The 12,119-nt window shown below is 39.2% G+C and overlaps 1 protein-coding gene across 2 annotated transcripts in view; it reads left to right on the top strand.

The window, feature by feature from the left end:
* usf2 (upstream transcription factor 2, c-fos interacting) overlaps positions 1-12,119 on the top strand; it is a 29,248-nt gene that overhangs the window by 1,002 nt on the left and 16,127 nt on the right. The window lies entirely within an intron of this gene.

The following is a 12,119-nucleotide window of genomic DNA, read 5'->3' as shown; positions in this document are numbered from 1 at the left end:
GGCCCAAGTATAGTTGAAAAAAAACCCTATAAACAAATTCCTATGCATACTGCACATCTCTTATTGTGAAGTAAAAAAAAAACAAACGAGAACAAATATAGTCTCAATGTTAATCATAATCATACTAAAAATAATAAAGATGGTTGGAGAAACTCCTTGGGCCATTGACTCCAACCCCCTTCTACCTTTGTACACTAAAAGCACAAGCAAAGCACCCCTGACAGATGGCCACCCAGCCTCAATATTAATAATAATCATCATCATCATAATACACATCACACAGTCCTAAACGCTGGGGAAGTGCTGAACTTGTGATTTTGTGATAAGAAATCCAGCATATATAGATAGACAGATAAATAGATCGTTTGCTGTGTTATACTGTGTCTTTGTGTCAATACAATAGAGTCTCACTTACCCAACACTCGCTTATCCAACATTCAGAATTATCCAACGCATTTTTGTAGTCAATGTTTTCAATATATCATGATATTTTGGTGCTCAATTCGTAAATACAGTAATTACTACATAGCATTACTGCTTATTGAACTACTTTTTCTGTCAAATTTGTTGTATAACATGATGTTTTGGTGCTTAATTTGTAAAATCATAACCTAATTTGATGTTTAATAGGCATTTCCTTAATCCCTCCTTATTATCCAACATATTTGCTTATCCAACGTTCTGCCGGCCCATTTATGTTGGATAAGTGAGACTCTACTGTAATTATATTATCTTCAGGAACACATTATTGTTGTTGTTGTTAATGTTATTTTACTATCCTGATATAATAATATATTATTTAATGCTATAATGATAGTATCTTCATGCACACATTATTATTATGGTTGTTGTTATTGTTATTTTACTATCCTGATACAATAATATGTTATCTAATACTGTAATGATATTATCTTCATGCACACATTATTATTATGGTTGTTGTTATTGTTATTTTACTATCCTGATAGAATAATACATTATCTAATACTATATTGATAATATCTTCATGCACACATTATTATTATGGTTGTTATTTTACTATCCCAGGGCTGTTAGGAATAGTGGGACCTGGAGGGCCAAAGTTTGCCCATGCCTGCCTTAGTTTGACTAGGGAAAGCAGTAGAGCAGGAATAATAATAATAATATATAATACTATAATGATATTATCTTCATGCACACATCATTATTATTATTATTATTATTATTATTATTATTATTATTATTATTTTACTATCCTGAGGCTGTTAGGAATTGTGGAGGTTGAAGTCCAAAACAACATCAATAATAAATAACATAATAATATTATCTTCATGCAATAATAATTACAATAATAATTTTACTTCTTGCCTCTCCTCAAGGCTCGAGACCACAACTACAACTCCCAGGATTCCCTAGTAGTCAGTCATGGCAGTTAGTGATGTTGAACTGTATTAATCCTTTCAATGTAGATGTGCAGTGTAGGTTTGCTTCAGGAGAGGAGTACTGCAGGAATAACAACAACAACAACATATTACCAATAATATAGTGATAATAGTTATATTTAATATAATATCACCATGGACATGTTGTTGTTATTGTTATTATTTTACTACCCCCTTATTCTTAAGGCTTGAGGTGAGCTGCAACATGTGGTGCAGTAGAGTCTCACTTACCCACCTTAAATGGGCCAGCAGAACGTTGGATAAGCGAAAATGTTGGATAATAAGGAGGGATTAAGGAAAACCCTATTAAATGTCAAATTACGTTACGATTTTACAAATTAAGCACCAAACCATCATGTTTTACAACAAATCGACAGAAAAAGCAGTTCAATACACTGTAATGTTAGGTACTAATTACTGTATTTACTAATTTAGCACCAAAATATCGCAATGTATTGAAGAAAAAACGTTGGTTACTAACAAATTGACTATAAATAAAGATAGAATTGCATAAAATAAACTTACAGTAACAACATTGTCAGAAATTAAATCTGTAAAAAGTTCAGCCCTTGCTGCCTAGAGAAACAGCTGTGGATCTGGGCGAGAGGCTGACTGTGTTGGATAATCCAGAACATTGGATAAGCGAATGTTGGATAAATGAGACTCTACTTTAGTTAAAGTAACACACATTAAGACATACACATAAATGACACAAAACATCCTATGGGTGACGCTGGAATGGAAGGGAACCAGGTTCGGAGGGGTATTAAAGTGTATTAAATTGGGCACCTTGGTTTGACAGCACTGTTCGGCCTACTCCAGATCAAACCTCCCTTCACTGGGCCTCCAAAATCTGAAATATTTCCAAAATTATCCATCTACTGAGATAGCGACACCTTACTTTCCTGCTTGATCCATGTACATAAATTTGGTTTCATGTACAAGGTCATTGCAAATACTGCGTATAATATTACCTTAATGCACAAAATCATTGCCAGTACTGTGTGTAATATTATCTTCAGGTAGTGTGTATAATGAAACATTCATAAAATTGATGTTTCATCTTGGATTTCTTCTACAAGATATCACATCAACAGAAAGAGGTATTCCAAAATCCAAAACAATAGCAATAACAAAACAATTACACTTCAGGTCCCAAGCGTTTCAGATAAGGGATACTCAGGACCTCTGTCCAGATGACTTCAGTTCTGGCTGCTGAATGTCAGGAATACGAATCCCTGCCCCAAACCTATTTCACAGGGTTGTTGTGACTATTTGAATAAAAAAGTGAATGGGGAAATAGTTTGTTTAGATAGGAGACTTCTGTCACAATGCCTTCATTAAAGGAGCTCTGGCAGCTTTAGAACCTAGTTAGGATTGGGAGGCCAGGAGTCTCCTTAACATCCACGAAGCTTGGAGAAGTCACTGAATGGTGCCCCTTGTCAAATTCTATATAAATATATGTAAAAGAACAGTGTCATGTTCTGTTATCCAGAGAACAATTTTTGCTGCCATGTAATGTGTCAAACACTCCTAAGTGGATGTCAGGGGTGATGTGTTGTCGAAGGCTTCCATGGCCGGAATTACAGGGTTGTGTGTTTTTCGGACTGTATGGCCATCTTCCAGAAGTATTCTCTCCTGATGTTTCGCCCACATCTATGGCAGGCACCCTCAGAGGTTTTGAGATACATGTACCTCACAACCTCTGAGGATGCCTACCATAGATGTGGGCGAAGTGTCAGAAGAGAATACTTCTTAAACATGGCCATAAGCCCAAAAAACACACAACAACCCTGTCAGGGGTGACATGCGTGTTAACAAATTGCTTGATTGAATATCCAGGATACTTGGAGAATTGTATTCCAGTTGTCAGATTTTGCCTCTGTTAAAGTGTAGCCCTCCAGATGTTGGACTACATCTCCCATCAACCCTAATCAGGACAGCTAAGCGATGGTAGGAAATGCCTGAGGCCCCATAAAAAAGGTAAAGGTTTTCCCCTGACGTTAAGTCCAGTTGTGACCGACTCTGGGGGTTGGTGCTCATCTCCATTTCTAAGCCGAAGAGCCAGCGTTGTCCGTAGACACCTCCAAGGTCATGTGGCCGGCATGACTGCATGGAGCACCGTTACCTTCCTGCCGGAGCGGTACCTATTGATCTACTCACATTGGCATGTTTTCGAACTGCTAGATTGGCAGGAGCTGGGGCTAACAGCGGGCGCTCATTCTGCTCCCTGGATTTGAACCTGGGACCTTTTGGTCTGCAAGTTCAGCAGCTCAGCGCATTAACACACTGCGCCACCACCAGGGGCCCAAGGCCCCATATACACTGCCATATAATCCAATTTCTGAATCCAGATTATCTGCTTTGAACTGAATTATGTGTCATTGCAGACTCATATAATCCCATTCAAAGTGGATAATCTGGATTTGGAAACTGGATTCTGTGGCAGTGTACATCCAGCCTGAGAGTTGCAAGCCAGCATCCCCCTGAAAGTCTTCTTTCCCCTTCATGGTGACCCAACTGGCTGTAGAGGACCCGGCTGGGGATATTGTCATAATCAAGGCGAGCAATTGCATCTGTTCCCCCTCCTCCCGTTTGCATGATGGGGTTGTTGTAAACAAGAAACATAGTTATGGGTTGGCCTAATTAAATCTGTGATGGGCCAGTAAATGTGTGGAGTTAGCAAAGCTGAGCTACTCTTTGAGAGCAGGCGAGCCACTATTGTGTTAACAACCTGGGAGTGTTCCACTGTGTAAGTATATGTGTGTGTATGTGACTTCAATTTGCCTGTCAACTTAGGGCGATGCCATTAATTTCGTAGAGCTTTCTTCGACAAGATATACTGAGAGGTAGTTACCATTTCCTTGCTTTCTATATCCTTCAGTACCTGGGATTCATCCACATACTGAGTATTCCTGACTGTGCTTAGCTTCCATGGTCAGATGGGATCGGGGTGTTTTGGCCCTAAAGAACTAAACAAATGAGGGTAGAAACCTCACCAGCTCCAATCTCCTTGACCACAAATGTTGGGAGTTGCAGGTCATGAACATTTCCCAAACTCTAGTCTTACAGATATTTTTGACTTCATTTGCCGTTTCTGAGAAACAATATTAGCAACAATATGTGGTGTTTACAGCACTACAAAAAGGAAAAACAGCCATTTAGCAAGCCTTGCAAATGCTGATTTGTTATTAATATTTTTATTTTACTTTCATGCCTATTTTGTATACCTGGGGCCATGTAAAAAAATATCAAGCAGAAAATCACATGTGGAAAAAGCTTAAGAAATCCTAGTCTAGAGAGCTATGGGTTCCCTGCCCTTCATTAGACAACGATGGTACTCCTGGTTTGCCAACAGGAGTTATTCTCTGGAGATGCTAGATCTCAAATGCGGAAAGCACTTTGTGATGTATGTACACACAAGTTCTTAAATGCAATTTATTACTTTGTGCCTTTAGTGGGTAGAACTGATGTGTATCCACATGCATTGTGCATCATCTTAGCTACAGGCTCAGTTTGTGAATTCAGCATAATTAAGAGGGACTGGTCTGCATGAATTAGAGGTTGCATATTTGAATATTTGAATATTCCTTCTCATTTGTCTAGCTCTGAAGGGGCAGATTGAAACACCCTACATCAGGGGTCCTCAAACTTTTTAAGCTGAGGGCCGGTCCACAATCCTTCAGACTGTTGAGAGGCCGGATTATCATTTGAAAAAGAAATACAAACAAATTGAGGAGGGCGACTAAAATGATTAAGGGTCTGGAGAACAAGCCCTATGAGGAGCGGCTTAAAGAGCTTGGCATGTTTAGCCTGCAGAAGAGAAGGCTGAGAGGAGACATGATAGCCATGTACAAATACGTGAAGGGAAGTCATAGGGAGGAGGGAGTAAGCTTGTTTTCTGCTGCCCTGCAGACTAGGACACGGAACAATGGCTTCAAACTACAGGAAAGGAGATTCCACCTGAACATCAGGAAGAACTTCCTCACTGTGAGGGCTGTTCAACAGTGGAACTCTCTCCCCCGGGCTGTGGTGGAGGCTCCTTCCTTGGAAGCTTTTAAACAGAGGCTGAATGGCCATCTGTCGGGGGTGCTTTGAATGCGATTTCCTGCTTCTTGGCAGGGGGTTGGACTGGATGGCCCATGAGGTCTCTTCCAACTCTACTATTCTATGATTCTATGAAATTCCGATGCACACTGCACATGTCTTATTTGTTGTGCAAAAACAACAACAAGAACAATGAAAGAACAATACAATATTTAAAAATAAAAACAATTTTAACCAACATACATTTATCAGGATTTCAATGGGAAGTGTGCTCCTGCTTCTGGCCAATGAGATAGTCAAGTTAATCAGGATTATTGTTTTTGTTGTTGTTGTTGTTGTGTGCCTTCAAGTCATTTCAGACTTTAGGCGAGCCTAAGTCTAAAATGTATTTATTTATTATTTATTTATTTACTGCATTTATTTACTACATTTGTATCACACCCTTCTCACCCCAAAGGGGACTCAGAGTGGCTTACAAATTATATGTACATACAATATATTATATTATATTATTAGCATAGCACAATATTAGCATTATATATTACTATATTGAACTATACCATTATACTGTAATATTATTAGTAATATTATATGTAATATAGAATATATAATTAATATTATTATATGGTGTTGTTATTAGTGTTATATTGTATTGCATTATACTATTATTATCAATATTATATGTATATACAATATATTATATTATAAAATGGAGGGCGGGGGCCAGGTAAATGACCTTGGAGGGCCACATCCGGCCGCAGGGCCTTAGTTTGGGGACCCTTGCCCTACATTGAGAAATGTAACAAGACAGATCCTTGATGTTCTCCATTTCTGTGTGCAGTAATATAAGCATTATTATGGTTCAAGAAGCTTTAGGGTAGGCTTTTCCACTGTGAATGCATCATTTCTTTTTATTGCACTTGTATTTTGGTTTGTTAAGTTTTCTATCCGATTGTCTTACCACAACCACCCACAAATCGTGCTGCTGAAAACAGCTGAAATAAGGATTAAATACCTTATTGTTCCCTTCCTTTCCTTGTGAAGGGGAAGGAAAAGCTGTGTTCTATACACTGGTAAGATTCTGTTGTACAGTAGGACACTCACACCCAGTTTTGTGTCAAAAAGAGAATTTTTATTGCTACAACAGCATTATAGCACCAATTTGTTATTGGAGTAGCCATTACCCAGACCCTCAACATTGCCCTTCCCATACATGGTGAAGCCGAAATGTATTGTATTGGTTAAGGTATCTCAGGAATATGTCTAAATGGAATATAAATAATATGCCCTGTGAAAAACACTGGCTCCAGAATCTACATAGCCCAGCATTCTATCTCCAGCAGTGAGCAACTAAAAAGCTCTCCAAGGAAGCCATTGGTTAGGCAATATTGACTTTGGGATACCAAGACGGTAGGATTATGGGAATCACTTTGTATTTGTTAGTATAATACAAAGCTTTTTAAAAAGTCTCCAGTCTGTGGGACATAGATTCCTCCTGGCCTTAAGCGTTTTCTTTGAAAATGGATAAATTAGTTATTCTAGTGGTTTTAGCCACTAGATTAAGGTTGAACACTCTACATCACATATGTACAAACTCAAGGCCCAGAGGCTGACCTGAGCATTTATGTGGCCCTTCAAATGCTGGACCACAACTCCTGTATTCTTCATCATTAGACATTATGGCTACATCTGATGGGAGTTGTGATACAGTTTAGTCAGGATAGTGGGGTTTGAATTTTTATACAAGGCTTATGGATGTGATGTCTGACTTTAAAATGTCCTTTAACCTTTCCCCAACCTCAGGACCACAAGTGCTGTTGGGTTGCAATTCCCATTATCCCCACTCCACATAGCAGATAATTAAAAGTGATAAGAATTGTTGTTCAGTAACATTTGGGGACCTAAACTGGGTAAAACTGCAGAGATTCTCTGTTCACGGATACAATGGCCTTTTGAAGGCCACCATAAGTCAGGTGCGGTCCTTGATGAAAATGGGTGTGTCAGTCCTGCCCTACCCTTTGTACCTCTGTGGAGTGATCTGTCCCTTCTTTTGAATAATGGGGCATGGAGTGAGAAGAGAAGGTGTTGTGGCAGCATGGAAAAGAGCATCCTTATAGGTTTTGTTGCCTGTGCGTGGAATGCCAAAAGGTTTCCAACCCAATAGAAGATACATCGTTCTCTGGATTTCTCCAATTCTGCTGGCACATTATCAGCCACAAATCTCTCATGCAGCTGTCCGCATTGCTGCAATTCAAAGCACATTTTGTTGTTGTGTGCCTTCAGGTCATTTCTGACTCATGGCAATCCTATCTATCGCAGGGTTTTCGAGGCAAGAAGGGATTTTCCTTTGCTTTCCTCTGAGGCTGAGTGAGACTTACCCAAGGTCACTTAGTGAGTAACCCTGGATGAGTAGACAGTGGAATCCTGGTTTCTAGAATCATAGTGCAACACTCAGATGGCAGCATCATGCTGATTCTCATACGACACATTAAAAAGCTATTTTTTTGTATTGTGGCGGCATCCTTTATTTATTTGAGGCAACTAATTAGTTCAATCTAAATATAGGACTGGCAAAGAAAGAAAGAGCATGGCCAGTGCCAAGCTTGTCATATATCAGAGTTGACCTGTCCTGTTATAAAGCAGAAAAAAATGATATCTTTCTCTCCCTGCTTTTCTTCTCTCTGACTTTGTGAATAATTAGATCCCCGCTGTGTGTCCCAAGTGATAATAAAAGGCTGATATCTTTCTTACCATTGTGTCCATGTCCTAGTTCAAGCCAAATCAGTGGGGTTTCTGAAATAGTGTGTCCTATTTCTGTATATTTTGGGATTGGTGAAAAGAGTTGAGAGTTCTGAGAGAAAACAGTAAGAGCCTTAAAGAGGACCCTTTTAGGCCAGGGGTCCTCAAACGTTTTAAGCAGCGGGCTGGTCCACAACCCTTTAGACTGTTAAGGGGCTGAATTATCATTTGGGGGGGAAAAAACCGAACAAATTCCTGTGCACACTGCACATATTTTATTTGTAGTGCAAAAAAAAATCCCCAACAACAATGAAAGAACAATACAATATTTGAAAATAAAGACAATTTTAACCAACATAAACCTATCAGGATTTCAATGGGAAGTGTGGGCCTGCTTCTGCCCAATGAGATAGTCAAGTTAATTAGGATTGTTGTTGTGTGCCTTCAAGTCATTTCAGACTTTGGGTAAGCCTAAGTCTAAAACTGAGGACGGGGGCCAGGTAAATGCCCTTAGAGGGCCACATCCGGCCCCCAGGCCTTAGTTTGGGGACCCCTGCTTTTAGGCATTCCAGAGTTTGGGCATTACAGCTCCCATCCCATCTGCCTAGTATGGCGTTGTAATCAAAATTATTTGGATCGCCAAATGTTCCCTGCCCTTGGAGTTCTTTCAGGCTGGATGATGGCACAGCGGCAGAATATACAGTAGAGTCTCACTTATCCAACACTCACATATCCAACGTTCTGGATTATCCAATGCATTTTTATAGTCAATGTTTTCAATTCATCATGATATTTTGGTGCTAAATTCGTAAATACAGTCATTACTACATAGCATTACTGTATATTGAACTACCTTTTCTGTCAAATTTGTTGTATAACATAATGTTTTGGTGCTTAATTTGTAAAATCATAACCTAATTTGATGTTTAATAGGCTTTTTCTTAATTTCTCCTTATTATCCAACATATTCGCTTATCCAACGTTCTGCCGGCCCGTTTACGTTGGATAAGCGAGACTCTACTATACTTCTCTTGACAAGCAAGATTCTGAGCCCGCATTACCCCTTTACACAGAACTAGATTAGTAAGGTAGCATTAATACGTGAAGCACTATCAGGAACACACCCGAACTTCAACCATGTGTCATGTAAAGTTCAAAATTAAAGAGAGACAGAAATAGTAGCATTTGGAAGACATGGCTACTTTTTATTTTTAAAAGTGCTGACAGTGTTTTAGGACAAATGGTCCTCTCATGGGAATGGGAATCTTCCATCTTCGGGTGAATAATACTCTTGATTTTCTATCACAGACATCCCTATGGACAGTGGGCATTTTACACCTCAGTATTTTGGAATTCTTATAGGGACCAGAGATTCAAGTAATTCACTGCTCTGTGTTCCTTCTTTTTAATAGTTAGTCTGGATGATGGTGAAACTTCCCAATTTATACATATTGATTCTGATCCAAATCCCAGCCTATAGATATTCAAAGCTTGTTTTAAAAAAGCCAAGGCTTCTCAACATGCTACTGCATATTTAAAACAGCACTCAGCTCTAGTCCTTTGTTCTCTTTTGGCCTCCAAGGAAGGACTATATGGAATAGACTTAAAATTCTGGCAGAGCAGATTGTAGTTGAATATTAGGAGGACTCGCTGAACAATCACTGCTGCAGTTCGGCAATGCAAGCAATTACCTGGAATGGTCTCTTCCTTGGAAGGATTTCTGTAGAGGTACATATATATATCATAGAGCTTATGGCTCTATTCTGCCGTTGTTCTCTTTAGTCAGGATAGTGGGATTTGGATTTAGATACAAGGCTAGTGGAGGTGATGTCTGACATCAAAATGTCCTTTAACCTTTCCCCCAACATCATGAGCCACAAAGTCTTTCCCCTTCAAGGAGCAGCAGCCAAAAAACCTTCACTTGTTCCTTTCCATTGTATTGCCACCATTTCTGGGACACAGAAGAGCACTTTTGGTAGCTAAAGATAGCTACTTTTGGTAGCTATCAGTGCTCTGCAAGTCATCTCTAGCTGTCCCTACATACTTGTGTTTTTGACTTTTGTGGCTTTGTGGGAGTATTCAAGGACTTGATTAAAATGTTCTCTTTAGGAATCTCTAGATCAGGGGTCCCCAAACTTTTAAAGCAGAGGGCCGGTCCACAATTCTTCAGACTATTGAGGGGCCGAATTATCATTTGGAAAAAAAATACAAACGAATCCTATGCATACTGCACATGTCTTATTTGTAGTGCAACAACAACAACAACAACAACAACGAAAGAACAATACAATATTTAAAAATGAAAACAATTTTAACCAACATAAACCTATTAGGATTTCAATGGAAAGTGTGGGCCTGCTACTGGCCAATGAGATAGTCAAGATTGTTGTTGTTGTTGTGTGCCTTCAAGTCATGTCAGACTTTGGCCGAGCCTAAGTCTAAAATTAATTATTTATTTACTACATTTATATCCCACCCTTCTCACCCTGAAGGGGACTCAGAGCAGTTGTATGTACATATTATATTATATTATTAGCATAACACAATATTAGCATTATATATTACTATATTGAACTATACCACTATACTATTATATAATATGTAATATATAACATATAATTAATATTATTATATGGTATTACTATTAGTATTATATTGTATAACATAAGATTATTATCAATATAATATGTATATACAATATATTATATTATTAAATCTTATATAAAAATATTATATTATAAAACTGAGGGCAGGGGCCAGGTAAATGATCTTGGAGGGCCGCATCCGGCCCCCGGGCCTTAGTTTGGGGACCCCTGCTCTACTGTATGTATATACAATATATTATATTATTAAAACTTATATAAAAATATTATATTATAAAACTGAGGGCAGGGGCCAGGTAAATGATCTTGGAGGGCCGCATCCGGCCCCCGGGCCTTAGTTTGGGGACCCCTGCTCTACTGTATGTATATACAATATATTATATTATTAAAACTGATATAAAAATATTATATTATAAAACTAAGGGCAGGGGCCAGGTAAATGATCTTGGAGGGCCGCATCCGGCCCCCGGGCCTTAGTTTGGGGACCCCTGCTCTACTGTATGTATATACAATATATTATATTATTAAAACTGATATAAAAATATTATATTATAAAACTAAGGGCAGGGGCCAGGTAAATGATCTTGGAGGGCCGCATCCGGCCCCCGGGCCTTAGTTTGGGGACCCCTGCTCTAGATCATCCAGGGTGATTGTGTGCTCAACCTCTGGTCACAGGAACAGCTTTCTAGGAAACTCTAGATCCTTCAATATGCTTCTTGGTTGAGATTCCAACAGGCATTGACCATAGAGGGTTGTTCTTTCATTAAAAACAATAGTAAGGTTTCTTCTACACTTTCATGGAGGTCCCAGCGGATGTGGTGGGTTGACTGTATAGGGAAAGTTCTCCAAGTTTTGAAGTCTCAAGCTATTTAGGGCCTTGAATGTTATTGTTCGTCGCACAGTTCTTTCTCCCCTTTTGCTTCCCTTTCAGTGCGGCAAGCACTTTCTCTTCCTCTCTGCACCAACATCCTGTCAAGATAGCAGCCTTATCTCCTTTTGCCAGTGCAATGGATTAAAGTAACTGAATGGCTTCAAGCTCCGAAGTCGGCTTTACTCAGGAGGCTGGGGGGCTCCCACAACTCTCTGTGAAAGCAAGAGGATATTAACCTTGTGGCAGACATCAGGGCTGGAATCTCTTCCTTTCAGGAAGGCTTGGGTTGGTTATCCAGGAAGAAAGTAGGAAGCGGGCATTCTTATGGCACGTAGCGGAGGAGAGGCAGATGCAAGAGAACAAGATGTGGCAGGAGACAAAGCTAGGAGTGTGAATTCTGCAAGAGAAACAATGGGAAATAATGATCTATTCGGGGCG

Source organism: Anolis carolinensis, unplaced genomic scaffold (assembly GCF_035594765.1).
Source record: "Anolis carolinensis isolate JA03-04 unplaced genomic scaffold, rAnoCar3.1.pri scaffold_10, whole genome shotgun sequence".
NCBI lineage: Eukaryota > Metazoa > Chordata > Lepidosauria > Squamata > Dactyloidae > Anolis > Anolis carolinensis.
Note: the sequence above shows the minus strand (reverse complement) of the source record. Positions and strands in the feature narration are given on the sequence as shown.